General features: G+C 36.1%; 1 protein-coding gene across 2 annotated transcripts in view; it reads left to right on the forward strand.

Annotated features, from left to right (window-relative positions):
- Nucleotides 1-16452, forward strand: part of atp7a (ATPase copper transporting alpha) — an 813718-nt gene that overhangs the window by 127027 nt on the left and 670239 nt on the right. The window lies entirely within an intron of this gene.

Genomic DNA, 16452 nt, shown 5'->3' on the forward strand with positions numbered 1-16452 from the left:
TTGTGTGTCATACTTCATAATAACTATTTTAAGGAATAGTTCTCCTCCCAAAAATGAAAAAATTTAATTTATTGATGCTCAAACTTTAAATTTTCTTCTGTTGCGCAAGTATGGTATTTTTTAAACAATGTTTGCAACCAAACCAACATTATGGTTGCATTGGCATTAATAATAATAATAATAATAATATTTTTTATGACTCATTGGTTGTCAATGTTTTTCACAATATATTCTCAAGTGTTCAGCAGAAGAAAAAAAAACAACAGATTTGGAAATAACTTTTCAGCATTGTAATTTTTAGGAGGTTATTTTAATCTTGGTGTGTTAAACTGGATTTTTGTTTATAAGGTGATGCTGTGCTGGTTAAAGGTTAAAGCTGCAAGTAGCTACGCACATGCACAGAAAACTATGACCAAGCATGAAACATGATCTGTCAGTGCACTTATGGGTTTTATTATAAAATGGCCATTCAAAAGAACATGAATTTTCCATTTTAGAGACGATGGTGTCATCAGATTGAGAGGAAAAAGCTTCCTGTTACTTCAATGTGACTGAAATTCAACCATATTTAATTTTGAAATATACATTGCGTAGTGTTTTCCTTTCATTACAATAAGAGAGAAACGTTTCTCTTAATAATATAAATGTACATTTTTAGATCGCTAACTGAAAGTACTTTTCAACTGACGACTTCTAGGTTGCTTCGGTGTTAAAAATATTAATTTATAGCCAAATAACCCTTTAGCCATTGACTTAATCATTTTTTTATGTTGCTGAAGTAGCTTTTTAGTGCTTAATGTTCATATAATAAAAGTGGAGGCAATAATAACAGCGGTTCTATTCAGTAAAATAGCATACAATATAAATTTCACAAAAAAAAAAAAAATCTCAAAAGGTGATGTCCTGTAAAATCAGGTTAAATTTATTTGTACAATAATTACCACAGTCTATAATGTCTCAGAGCAGCGTTGCATAAAATGCCTTAAATCTTTAATGAGAAAGGCAGAAGTAAACCGCTGTTCTTAAAAACAGGTCAAACATTATAAATACAATATTTTTGTTTTAGCTCAAAGTTGTTTATTTGGTCAAGCAAAATGTGCAAAAGTAAAATATTGTGACATAAATAATATTGGTTTTAAAATAATTTTTTATTTTAGAATTTTCTATATTTTTTTAATTTTAGGATGTAATTTAGGGTGTCATGGTGGCTCAATGGTTAGCACTCTTGCCTCACAGCAGGAAGGTCACTGGTTCGAGTCCTGGCTGGGCCAGTTGGCATTTCTGTGTGGAGTTTGCATGTTCTCCCCGTTTTAGAGAGTGGGTTACCTCCGATTTCCACCACAGTCTAAAAGACATTCAGCCTATAGGTTAAAATGGTAAACAAAATGGATGTAGTGTGTGTGTGTGTAAAAGAGTGTATGGGTTTTTTCCAGTAATGGGTTGCGGCTGGAAGGGCATCCGCTGCGTAAAACACATGCCGGACTAGTTGTAGGTTTATTCCGCAGCAGTGACCTCTAAAATAGAGAGAGCTTTCAGTGGTACATGATCCTTCAGAAATCATTTTAATATGTTTATTGGTTATGAAACATTTCTTATTATCTGTTAAAAAACAACTGTTCTGATTTTGGTTCCGAAAGACTAAAAGGTTTCAAATCAAATGTCAAAGCTCACAAAATATTTTTTTCACAAAAACATTATTTAAAATATGTCCATTTGGATTTGGATGAAAAATATAGTTGACTATTTGTAAAAGTAATAAAAACACTTTTTGATAAGAATTTTATTTTATTATGAATTATATTTATGTTATTTTTTTTAAATAAAACACTGATAATGAACAGTTCTTGTAAACGATCACAGCTTGTGTACTTACTCTTTTTAACTTGTGAAATTAACACATTTGTAAAAGTGACAACCATTATAGCATTACTGGAGCTACCTAAAATACCAACATGTTAACAAATACCCATAAATTAACAGTTATGAAAAACAGTCTGAGCTAGCAATTTACTCTACTGGGTGAAGCCTGCAGCCACTGCTCTGTTCAGTCACTTTTTAAAAATTGCTAAAAGCAGCCAAATAAATGTTAAAAATGGCTAAATTTGTTGCTAGGCACTTTTTGAAAAAAAAGTGTAATATGAAAAGTTGCTCAATCTTGCAACAAAATTGCGAAGTTGGCAACACTGTGCATGGTAACTTGACATTCAAAACTCAATAAGAGAATACATTGCCACCTACTGGCCTGACATGCATAATACAGTATTATTATAATTTTTTCCAAGTACTTTCAGGTACATTAAACAAAAAAAAAACTAAACAAAAAACCACCCCTTTTGCTTTCAGAAGTGCCTTCATCATTCGTGGCATAGATTCAAAAAGTACTGGAAATATTCCTTAGAGATTTTGGTCCATATTGACATGACAGCATCACGCAGTTGCTGCAGATTTATCGGCTGCACATCCATGATGTGATTCTCCGGTTCCAAAACATCCTAATGGTGCTCTATTGGATTGAGTTCTGGTGACTGCCGTTTGAGTACAGTTAACTCATTGTCATGTTCAAGAATCCAGCCTGAGATGATTCACGCTTTATGACATAATGCACTATCCTGGTGGAGGTAGGCATCAGAAGATGGGTACACTGTGGTCATAAATAGATGGGCTTGGTCCGCAACAATAATCAGATAGGCTGTGGCATTGACACAATACTGAATTGGTAATAATGGGCTCAAAGTGTGCCAGGAAAACATCCCCTCGAGCATTACACCACCAGCAGCCTGAATCATTGATACAAGGCAGGATGGAATCATGCTTTCATGTTGTTGACATCAAATTCTCACCTTACTATATGAATGTTGCAACAGAAATCAAGACCCATCAGACCAGGCAACGTTTTTCCAATCTACTATTGTCCAATTTTGGTGAGCCTGTGCCAATTGTAGCCTCAGTTTCCTGTTCTTGTTTAAAAGGAATGGCACTCAGTGTGGTCTTCTCCTGCTGTAGCACATCTGCCTCAGGGTTCGACATGTTGTGCATTCAGAGATGCTCTTCCTCATTCCTCGGTTGTAACATATGGTTATTTGAGTTACTGTTGTCTTTCTATTAGCTCAAACCAGTCCGGTCATTCTTCTACGACCACTGACATCAACAAGGCATTTGTGCCTTCAGAACTGCCCCTCACTAGATATTTTTATCTCTTTCAGACCATTCTTTGTTAACCCTAGAGATAGATGTGAATGAAAATACCAGTAGATCAGCAGTTTCTAAAATACTCAGACCAGCCCGTCTGGCACCAATAACCATGCTACGTTCAAAGTCATATAAATCACCTTTCTTCCCCATTCTGATGCTTGATTTGAACTGCAGCAGATTGTCTTGACCATGTCTACATGCCTAAATGCATTGAGTTGCTGCCGTGTGATTTTCAGATTAGAAATTTGCCTTAACAAACAGTTGGACAGGTGTCCCTAATAAAGTGCCCGATGAGTATTATTCTGGCATGCAAAATACAGTAGTCAGTTTGGCCATTTTTGGATTTGTGTGTGAATGGGGATTGTTTTAATAATGTCACAATCCAAACTTTGCAAAAAAAAGAAAAAGCCTTTTGGTAAAACTCTATAATAAGATTCCATTAGTTAATGTACTGTATTTACACAAACAAACAATGAGCAACACATGCATTACAATGTTTATTAATCTTTGTTCATGTTAGCTAATAATAAATTAAGTTTTTCATTGTTCGATCTTCTTAAATCTATTTCACAAATTTAGATTTTAATAATGAATCAATAAATGGTGAGCAATGATTATTACATGTATTGTTTAACTTTAGTTCGCTTTAGTAACTTCATTAACTAATGGGAATTGATTGTAAAGTGTGACAAGCTTTAGTCATTTCAGTACATTGCTGTAATGTAAATCCATCCCAAACTCACTGCAGTGTTGTGTTTTGTTCAGCGGTGTGTCCTTCACAGTCTGGCTGCTATAGGTTGCAGTTGGCTGTCCTGTGCTGATGTATAGTCTTCCGAAATCCATCCTAAATGACTGGAGCGATGAAAGCTGTGGCCAGTGAGATCTCTGTCACTTGACTTACATCAGGCTGTAGTTGGCTATATTTTATAGTCTTTGAATTCTGTCCCAAATGTCTTGGATGCTGCAGTCTGCAGTCAGCGAAGGGTTTAACGCGCACGTGTATTTAGCTTGCAGTCCCTGCACTAAACTGATGATGTGGGATTAAAATCAAACTCACATACATATCAGCGTCTGGCTCCATTCTGATATCTGACGCCCACTGCTCACCGTCCAATCAGTTCTTGATAAACCAAATCAAGTTTCATGTTGAATATTCTATTGCGCTTGGAAATACAGCACATTTTGAAAGGCAAATGGGCCAAGAATGGCCATGAGAGAATGCAGGTAAAGGCTGGCACGTGATTAAGTGAAATCAGGTAGTATTGACTCTGCCATCATCCAATCGTTTCTGATTTTCTGCTGGCAAAACACCTGCTGTTTGTCATCGCAATTGTATCAGTTTTGCAGGAATCTCGGGCGCATTGCTAATCTCAACTGATGGCAGATCTGTTGTGAGTAAGCGCCGCCATCCTAGTTGCCAAGCTGATGAATTTTGCCCCCCAATTCTCTTTTTGATGTCGAGTGAGGACGAGCTGCCATGTTGCAGAAAGTATGAAAATCCTGGCAATCCCATTTTATACCTCTTGTCATAATCCTCCAGTTTTTAATACTCTCATCCTCTGTTTATGAAATTCATGGTGCGGCTCTCACTCTTGCTCTCTTCTCTTCACGGATGATGTTATTGACAATTTCTACGTGTCTTCCTCATCAGACACATCTGCCAAAATAATTAAACATTCGGCGGAGCAGACACTAAATAAAGCATGAACGGGAATTTTCTTCAAGCAAAACGAAGTATAATGACAGATCAAGAGTCTTCTGGATTTGGAAGATCGCAAATAAACTATTGATGTTTTGATCCTACTTCATGTAAGGAAAACACCTCTATTAGTGCTCACACTAGTGTAAGGCATTTGAAGTGTAAATTGAGTAACACTTTATTTTAAGCCACAATTCATCCTGCTAACAAACCATTAACCCTTGTGCACTGTACAAATGTACTTTTGTTGTGTTAAGAATGAAAACATCCACTGAATTAAACTGCTGTAAAAAATGCATCAGATGACTATTTTTTTCAATTTTTTTGGCATAAATCTGTTATTCAAGCGACGTGATGGTGCAGTTGGTAGTGCTGTTGCCTCACAGCAAGAAGGTCACTGGTTTGAGCCTCGGCTGGGTCAGTTGGCGTTTCTGTGTGGAGTTTGCAAGTTCTCCCCGTGTTCACGTGGGTTTCCTTCAGGTGCTCCTGTTTCCCCCACAGTCCAAAGACATGCAGTTCAGGTGAATTGGGTAGGCTAAATTGTCCATAGTGAATGAGTGTGCATGGATGTTTCCCAGAGATGGGTTGCAGCTGGAAGGGCATCTGCTGCGTAAAACATGTGCTGGATAAGTTGGTGGTTCATTCCACTGTGGCGACCCCGGATTAATAAAGGGACTAAGCCGAAAAGAAAACAAATAAATGAAATCTGTCAATTAACCTCAGTCCTGATCAAAACTACTAAATTGCTTAGAAAATTAGAGGATTTTAGCTCTTTAATTGGCAAATTCATAAATGATGTAACTGATTTGGTAAAAAAAAAAAAAAAAAACACCCGAAATGATATATTTTCAATATAAAAGTAACTGGACTGGATTTATTTTTACCATTAATCATAGTCTTGAAAGTGAATGATTAGTGAACGATTGACTTTGATGCATTGTTAAGGCGTTTTACAAGACCTATTTCGTTTGTGTTTATAGTCAATGCAAAAAACTAGCATGAGGTGTATGCTTTTTTAAGCCTGGCGTTTTGTGCGTTGGTGTGCACGATCACATTGGCGCCCTTTATTTAGTCAAGAGGCGTTGAGGCCCATTCACACCAGGTCACATTTTGCTCATGTTTTTTGGTTGACAAATACCTTGTGACTAAATAAAGAGCGCCAATGGGCTAGGCGTAAAAGCCTCATTTATAAAGAAACGCCTCATGCTCATTTTTTGTTTTATCGCACCGCGTCAAAACCTTCTCCACCAATCAGATTGGCACTTTTGTTAACGTGCACAAAGTTGCTGAAGTTACAGTAAACGGCACTTGGAGGCACTCAAGCGCAAAACTGTCAATGCAAGTGCACATTGAATAACATGCCCAGAGGCGATATGAACGAGGAGCTGCTTTTTGCACTGCTGAACAATAATCAGTTATTCATCGCTAGAGATGGAGCTGCTACTTGAACCATCCATTCTTGTTTGAATCACCAGTAACTTTAACAACAAGCATGTCAACCTTCTGTTCTCTTCTATGTTGCAAGTTTGTTTCAGAAGCTTAAAGTTGTGTAGCGCTATCGAACGTCAATGAGTAATTTTGCCAACCCAGGCTCATTCTGAAACGTAGTTCCATAGACGTTTCTGGAGACCGCAAAATACGTCCCGGGAGGTACGTATTTTTGCAGTTTTTGTTTTCGAGAATCCACGAGAGGCCGTTGTGTGGGCTTTTTCGCATGTCAAATGTCTCTCGCGAGTGCCATTCGCCAGAGGCCACTGTCAACCGACCGTCTGTCTGACTGACCGTCCATCTGACTGACAGAATGATTGACTGGGCGACCAGTCAATCGACTGACCCACCCTCCTCCTTCCCTAAACCCAACCAATTTTACAGATTGACCCGCCCACCCACTTACTTCCCTAAACCCAACCAACGATTTACAAAAGCTGTCCAGAAAAAGAAAAGCCCTCGTCTGATATTTACCACATTTTCAGAATTTACCACATTCTCACCCTGTTATGAACTTCATTTTATATTTTGGATTCTGTTTTTGTCTTACCTGATTTCTGGAACCGCTCTTCCCCAAACTCGAACCCGGTAGTCGTTGTTGTGGTCAACTCCTCTCTGTGTCGCAAGTCCGCCGATGTACACGACAAGCTAACTGGACATACTTGTTGCATCGGAAAAGGCCTTCACATGAGGGTAAGTGGTCAGCCAGTAAGCCCGGAAAAGAACTGTGTCATATCGCCTCGTAGCATTCACTTAAAAAATGTCCTGGTGTGAATGGGCCTTTAGATTTACATTTTTTTCTCCCTAATTTACTGTTGGTGGCTGTTTTTGCCTCATTGACTTCCATTATAACCACATTTGATGGTGCATAAATACACATTCTTTGTTTTTATTTATTCCATGTAGTCCAGAGAACTGAGATGTATGTTTTAATTTTCCCAGACACATCAAAGTAAATGCGTACTGGTCACTCCCACACATTCACAGATACACATACACACACTTTAATTTGCTGTTAATTAAATTTTTTTTTTATTTGCTATTAGCTTTTTTTTTTTTACATTTTTTTATTTTTATTATTATTTTTGGCACAGTCCTATCTAAAGGAGAAATGGTTCCAACTGATTATCAACCATGAAAATAAAAATTTTACCTCTTTCCAACAGGAAAAACCACCAACAATCAAAAACGCATGATTATATGGTGTTGTGGTTTTGTAATAAGAAAAAGATGGTTATAATGGAAGTCAATAGGCCAAAAACAGCCACCAACAGTAAATTAGGCAGAAAAAATGAAAATTAATTCTAAACAATGCATTAAAGGCAAAGTTGTTTCACATGTCCAAGACATCTGATAAAAGGCAAAAAAAAAAAGAAAAAAAAATCCAGTCCACACTTGCTTATATTGAAAATATGTAATTTTGTGTGTTTTTCCCCCACCAAATTGGTGACATCAAATATGAATTTGGCAATTAAAGAGTTAAAATCCTGTAGTTTTCTAGTAGTTTTAATTAAGCAGTTTCGATTAGGGCTGAGGTTGATTAACATATTAATACAAACATTTTTGAAAAAAATATTAATCTGATGCATTTGTACAACAACTAAATTTAGTGGATGTTTTCATCTTGAATATAACAAAAGAGCAGTAAATTTGCCCAGAGTGTGTTGTTGGGTTAAAAAAAAATTCAATTAAAGCATTTTCCCAAAATATGTGTAAAAATAGGATTTGGAACCAAAAATCATTCCGCTAGCTGAAACACAGAAACAGTCATGGCCAAATTAAGACTCAAAATCAATCCAGAGGATTAAATCCTCAACAGTAAATAAGGTTTAACTAAGACCATTCGCACAATAATCTACCAATTAGCTGCTTTATGAGGTAGAAGTTAGGTTTAAGTTTTGGGAAGAAATAGGGGGATGTAGAATAACATCATACTTCTACTAATAAACAGTTAATATCTTAATAATAGGCAGGTAATAGGCCAGTAGTCATTAACATAAATAGCCGTAAATGAATGATTGTTACAAAATTAAAAATGGAAATTGTTTTTGTGAATGTGTGAACCTTCTGATTCATTAGCTTTTACAGGTAAGTAACTGAAAGATTAACAAAGTGCAGTGAAAACTGATGTTGATTTGTTGAGCCACAAACCAGTGTATTATTTGATTTGGTGATTATTTAAAATAAGAAATGCCAGATTGTTGAATGAAGTAGCATATGAGCCACTTCATTTGTAAAGGTACAATAATCAGAAAGCTCGCACATTATGAAAATAATGAGTAAAATAAGAACGAAAGATGACTGAAAATTAATTCACACTAGAATATCAGACTTGTTATGTGTCACATCTGATTGCAACTGTTATGTAATCATATGTGCTTAAAATACTTTGAACACCTTAGCAACTGCATAGTAAATAAGCTAAGGATATCAGTGAATCCATTGCCTGCCAAATAGATACTACAATTAAATTGTAATTTGCTTTGCGACTTTTCAAAATGTTCTATGGATTATGTGTGGGTGGTTTGAATGAAATCTGGATGTACTGTATTACATCCAGAATGTTGTCATCACTTGGTCCACCAACGTCAGTGTCGCTTCATTTCGTAAATCCTCTCCAGTGGCCTTATAGGATAGTAAAGAGTTCATCAAATACACATTACAGTATTACACCAGAAGAAAAAGGTCAACTAGGTACTTTTTGCACTGCTCATCAACTGTTTTTCACATATTACATATAAAGCATGTGATTTCGTATTGAGCCCAGAACACCATTGATTAATCTTCTGCTAAAACACACTGAACCACATAGTATTTATGCTTAGCAGAGTCTTTTTTAAGATACCATAGAAAGCCAAGTAAAATGAAATGCAATACTAACGTTTGAATAAAATCCAGAAAAAAAAAAAAAAACATTACATTTTTAGAACACTGAAATTTTTTTATAGGCTTGCTTGCAAAAAATCCATCTGTGCAAAAGAACTTTTCCAAAAGTCAACTATGACTTTAACCAGAATTAAATTTTGAAACCAAATTCAGAAACCAACTGGTAAAAATCAATTGTTTAACACTGGTAAACCACAAGTTATCAATGATTTTGCTACAAGAACCACAATTTTAACAGCAGTATTGTAACAATGGTTGTAAAGATGCTCAGAAGATATTGGACACCCAAACCTGATAAAACTCCCTGGACAGCTTGGTAACTTTATAATAGCATGCTAAAGCACTCAGCACTTTTACAGTCTTCACAGTAACCTAATAAACCAATGACCACTTTAGCAATTACACAAGCACTCTAAACACCTTAGCAATTATATTGTAACCTTTTAAAACTCACAGAACAATATAGTCAAAACCATAACATGCTAAAGCACTCAGAACATCTTGTCAGTCATTTCGTTATGTTTTAAAAAGACTTAGCACTTTAGCAAATACTCAAGAATATTGTCGTAAACCAATGGTCTCAAACTCAATTCCTGGAGGGCCACAGCTCTGCATAGTTTAGCTCCAACCACCTCCAACTCACACCTGCTAATAGTCTAGTAGTCTTGAACTCCTTGATTAGTTGGATCAGCTGTGGTTGATTAGGGTTGAAGCAACACTGTGCAGAGCTGCTGCCCTACAGTTTGAGACCTATAGTATGTCGTAAACAAAAAGAAACCTGCTAAACTGCAAAGTAATAGCATTGTAACATGCCCAAGCCACAGAACACCTTAATAGTATATATGTAGTAATCAATGTGTATTTTTTTTACATTAACCAAATTGCAACATGCTAAAACACTCAGAACATTTTAACAGTCTATAGCATATTTGACATCCTAAACTCATGACATATTACCAAGTTTGTTGCAACATGCTTAATATTGAGGGCATTAGCATTTACACATTACTTCACATTACATTAGTAATGTGCTAAAAACATATTTTTTTCTGACGAATCATCTGTTGAACATCTCAATCATCACAAATACTGCAGAGGACCTATTGGAACTCACATGAACCCAAGATTCTCAGAGAAATCAGTCAAAATCAGAAAAATAATGGTTTGGGGTAACACAGTATAGGGACATGCGAGTGATTTTGTGAAGTGTATGCAACATCAACAGCCTGAGGTATCAAGACATTTGTGCTGCCCATTACATTAAAAATCACAGAAGAGGGCACATTATACAGCTGGATAGCACTCCTTCTCATACTTTAGCTTCCATATCAAAGTTCCTGGATTGGCCAGCCCAGTCACCAGACATTAACATTATTGAGCATGACTGGGGCAAGATGGAGTAAGAGGCATTGACAATGAATCAAATAATCTTGTTGAACTCTGGAAGTCCTGCTAGAACATTTTCTTTGCTATTCCAGATGACTTCATCAATTAGGTTATTTGAGTCATTGCAAAGATGTATGGATGCTCATGCGAATCATAAACAACATTAATTCTTTTTCCACTGCACCATGACTTTATATTTTATACTCTACATTATTTATGTTGAGTGACAAGACTTTTGTATTAGCAAAATCAGACCTTACTGTCCTAATTAAATAATTAAAAATTAAGCCACAATCAAAATTTCTTTTTTGGTAAAATAAGCGTAATCTAGAGGCCTTTGACTTTCATGTTAGTCACTTTTAATACTAAATGATCAACTAGGAGTCAAGTTATTATTTGTTGTTCCTAAAACCTGCATAGACAACAAGGCTTATGCCAGGTAGTGTACAGTTGAAGACAAAACTTTCAAAATATATTATTAAAATTATTAGTCTTCTGAAATTTTTATTCTTTTTCATAGTTTTCACAATATTTGCTATTATAATTTCTTTTGGAGAAAGTTTTGTTTCTTTATGTTTGGCCGGAATAATAAAAATAGAAAAAAGAAAGTAAAAAAAAAACTCTATGGTCAATATTTTTAGTCTCCCTAAAAATGATTATTTGTTGATTAGCTACAGAACAAACCACTGTACTCCAGTGACTTGCTTAATTATCCTAACTTGCCTAACCTAGATTAGCCTTTAAATTACACTTTTGCAAATGAATACCGTCTTACAAATTACCTAAAATTTCAGACAAATATAGTTATTATAAATTTGGTTCAAAATTATTACAATATGTTAATCTCTCCATTAAACAGCAGTTTAGAAAATTAGAAAAAGAAAATTTCACACTAGGCTAATAATTTTGACTTCAACTGTATAATAATATTTCCAAACCCTCCTAACTAGTTAAAAAAAACAGCATGCTAATTAGAACATGTTTTGTGATGTGGTTATTTGACAATGAAAATCCACTTCTCTCTTGCTGTGATATCAAATTATGTTTCTATTACTGGGCCAGTGATTATTTGTGCATGTAATTAGTACTTTTCTCACCTCCTTTTACACAAATAGGTTTATTTTTTTAATTAGCAATTAATCCCTATTTGGAACGATGCAAGATGTTTTAAACGCTCTCTTTCTCGCTCTGCAGCCAGCTTGAGCTAAAACTGTACTGTGACCCCAGAAACACATTGCATCTGTAAACAATCTCTGCCTGTGTGTCTGTTTTGAAGCCGTATCTGCCACTGCTCGTCTGGATGTTGTTTTATCCAATGAGGCTATAATATAAGTTGGACATCCTGCGAGGATGAAAGAGAAGGGAATTACAGGGCAGAAGGGAAGGACACCTGGGGTTGTGCCTGTGAGGAATAACCACTGGATGCAGCTGGCAGCATAAAGCCAGCTGGGTCCTGACAGCTCAGGCCAACAGCCCCACAGGAGCCTGTCCGAAACTACCCTGATATACTCTCACAGAATGGCCCACTGTGAGCAATGCCACACAACTCGCAGAGCCACGGCTTCACAGAACATGAGGGGTCAGAGAGCGAATCCCTGGAGGAACAGGCCTGATGTAGATGTTGAGCAGAGGGCAACGCTCAAATGAAAGATAATTATGACTACAGAGAGAAAGAAGTCTTTATTTGGACAGAGCCCAGACCAGAATGACCCAATTTAGATTTTGAAAAACAGTTTGAAAGCAGTGACACATTTCCAGCTTACCGAGAGTGACTGAAATAACACTTTACTTTGTGCGATTAGAATGATCAGATCTTTTTGTATTTACAACAGACTATTTGCAAAGTCTGTCTCTAATGACTATACAACGCTTACACTTCAAGATAATGCTAATGAGTGCTCTCTTTTTAGTGCGTAATTAACTTGCATGCAGCATGCTCTTATTTGCACACATTTGATACACTTCAGTGCATTAACACAAATCCATGTGCTCATGTTTCCTTGAACAACAACAACAACGGAAAAAAAAATATGCAGAACTTTGTCCTTTATTAGCAGTGTCCTAAATAGAGTCCTCAAGGGGTTTTTGTGAAGGAGTAAAAATTGTGTGGGTGCCATGAATTGTACATCTGTTAAGTCTTGCTATATCTATAATTTAGAAATTTTCCTGCTCAAATAGACAGATGTCAGACTTGTTGTGATAGTTTTAGAATTTTAAATACAGATGGTAAATTATCCAATATCAAATCCATGATGTGTCAACACCATCATCCAATTTCTGAGAAAATCATTAGAAGTTTTTGTAGAGGATGTTTTTCTCCCTGAAGCAGGTCGCATTAGCATCTAGCATCCACAGAAAAACTAAATGGCTACTACATAAACTCCATATGTTTTGAGATAGAAATGAATAAAATGTCAACACCATCAACGCTGTCGAGATTTTTATAAATCTGAATCTTGAAATTTTATGGCCTGATATTTATTTAAATAACTTATCTTTCTATTGCTAAATATGTTGATAATCAAACTTTTATTTTAATAAATAACATTTTTTAATAAAATGGTTTTCTTTAAATGCACCAAAATATAAGTATTTGTTGGTCAAAATTTAATCTGTCTGCTAACATGCGTATGTATTTTGAAATGTTAAAAACATCTTGATTGCTATTTAGTGTCGACAGTGGTGTTGACAAGAAGTAATACAAGGAAAAGCATTTGAAAAAAAAGTTGGAGGTTGTATATATGCATAGCAAATGTATTTATTTAGATTTTGTTTTCAATCGTGCACCCTTTTTTTTTTTTTTTTACATTTAAAGCCTATGTGATGCTTAGCATAAATGAGCACACCCTCACAGATCTCTCTTTTAAATTAATATTTTCTATGCTTCCGAATAATATATTTGTGCATATGCATATAAAACTCCAAAAATGATTGCACTCAAAGTATTTTGTTGGGTAAAAAAAATATTGAAAACAAATTTAGTAAACAGGAAAAATTAAGAGAGACGTAAAAAGAGGGAATTGTAGTTAAAATTTGTTGAGATTGTGTTGTTTTAATATTTAAAATGCATTATTTCTCTCTTCCTGAAGATTTTAGGTGATAAAAACTTTTGTTTTAATGTATAAAGCTATTTTTCTTTAAAGCTACATTTTTCTTTAAATGCACTGAAATATTTTGTCTATATTCTCTGAGAAATTTATGAAAATATGTATTTTATGTTAACTGAAATGTCTCACATGAATATGTTTGGTGTCTGTCTGCAGTAAAGCTCTGATTTGATTGGTCGTCTCAGTCATGATGACATTGACAAGCACTATTAGACCAGTGAGGAAAGCCAGTCTAAACATTTCAAAAACTTCTGTCATCCTAACAACAAACAGAGCACCATCGATATCACATATTGGGCTGGGTGTCAAATATAGTAGTAGTATTTTTAGCCTTGAAACTTCAGTATATTTAACCTCTGTGTTCCATCAGCTGGTGAGATAGCCTTACATAGCATTATTTCCGTTGCATATGTACATGTTTATGCAGAGGCTGCACAATGAAAAACTAATTAGTGAGCTGTTTTGCTTGGAACCGTTTCTCAAGTTGAAGCATGAAGCACATGGAAACCATCAGCAGAGAGCTGTCCAAATCTGTTAGCACTGTGAAAGCCATGAGCGCCCAGGAGGGAGATTGTAAACCAGAGTGACTGACTGCTCCTGTCCCGTAGAGCTGATGGAAAGCTCATTTGCACAACTACCCAGACTCCGCTGACATAAACACTGAGCCTAGTGCCACACAATTGGGCCATGAATGTCTAGCGATTGAGACACCGATCCGCGTTTGTTCTGAATGGCTTAATTTTCTCGAAAGTTCAACAAACCATTCCTGAAATGTTCATACAACGGTGGACATTCATCAAAAAAAGCCCCAGCTGGGAGATCACAAGCTTTTTCACGGTTCACAGAGGGTACACAGCTTTTTGTAGTGCAGCATGTTTTATTAATTCAAGCAAATTCAGACTCAACTAATGGATATAGGCGTCACACTGTTCGCCTTTTTCTTTGCATCTGAATAGAAAGCTGCGAAGGTTAGGAGGCGATTCTGTTCCATTTGCAGCATTTTGGTGCCCAGTGAGGGTTTTGGTTTTTTTTAGCACAGTAAATGGATTGTTGGTTTCCCTCTCATTCATTATTCTGTTCTCTCAACAGTGGCTTGAGACCTTTGGAATATGTTGACATTTGCAAAAGTTGTCCAACCCTATCCAATTTTGAATCCCAGACAATCAAAATAAAGCCGTATTTTTTTTCTCGGAAAGAACTGGAGTGTGCCCACACAGATGATTTCATCGGCATTAGCTGTCCCGACGAGACTCATGAAGTGTGAAAAGGCGTCAGAGACTCGCTGGTCATTCAGTGGTCTGTCTCCTTATCAGAGTCTCTAATTCATTACAACAGGTTCCTTGTAAAAGGAAGCTAATCTTTTTTTCCTGCTTGGCATTTTGAAGTCGGACGATGTGCAAAAAGAAGAACACTGAACAATTATGTTTAACTGATTCTGAAAGTCTATTTAGTAGGTTGGCGAGATATTCCACAGTGATAAGATATAACTCCATTCTTGTCCTCGGGCGAGTCATTTACTGGGGGTTTATGTTGCACAAAAGGTCATTCATGAAGCAGTCATTTCAGAAATGTGTCACCACCGCAGAATTAACATGGAGCTTTTACACGACAGCTCTGTGATTTTGACTTCCTGTCAATGACATGAATGAATCAATGGAAATGGATAGACCAGTTCAGCAGATGTCACTCTTGACTGGCAAACAATGAGCTGATGTTAGCGACTGTAGCAGAGGTATACACAGCAAAAACTGAGTTCATTTGTGTTTTTGAAGAGTTTTGTTTACAGCATTAACACAGATTTTTGTAAATGACCCAAATTGCTGTATTAAATGGCAGATCAGATGGTGCTGGCACTCAGTATTTTGAGCAGCACATATTGGATTTTTGTTTTGTAAATTAGCTAAATGTATGATAACACTTTATTTTGATGGTCCATTTGAGGATTAGTAGACTGCTTAATATCTGTTGAGACTGCTCCTTCAGCAAACAATAAACTGACTATAAAAAACTTTGCAAGAATATGTCAATTTACACTAACCCTAACCCCAACCCTAACAATCTACTTATAATCTAATGAGAATTGTTGGCTTGTAGATGTAATGTAACTTAAATTCAACAAACGGATCATCAAAATAAAGTGTGACCTAATGTATTTATTCATTATCTGTTCAATATACTTCTACATACAGTGGGTACAAAAAGTATTCAGACCCCATTCAATTTTTCGCTCTTTGTCATTTGCTAAATAAATTTGTTCATTTTTTCCCTCATTAATGTACACAGCACTCCATGCTGACATACAAACACAGAATTGTTGACATTTTTTTAGCAGTTTTTAATAAAACTGAAATATCACATGGTCCTACAGGGTCCTAACTCAGGTGTTGTCTATTTCTTCTGATCATCCTTGAGATGGTTCTACACCTTCATTTGAGTCCAGCTGTGTTGGATTATACTGATTGGACTTGATTAGAAAATCACACCGCTGTCTATATAAGACCTCACAGTTCACAATGCATGTCAGAGCAAATGAGAGTCATGAGGTCAAAGGAACTACCTGACAGAATTGTGGCAAAGCACAGATCTGGCCAAGATTACAAAAAAAGTCCAGGCTTTATGGCAGAGTGGCCAGACACAAGAAAGCCTGCATGGGGTTTGGTAAAAAAAACACCTCAAAATGTCAAGAAATAATGT

Source organism: Danio rerio, chromosome 14, assembly GCF_052040795.2.
Source record: "Danio rerio strain M-AB ecotype USA chromosome 14, GRCz13ab, whole genome shotgun sequence".
NCBI classification, from domain to species: Eukaryota; Metazoa; Chordata; class Actinopteri; order Cypriniformes; family Danionidae; genus Danio; species Danio rerio.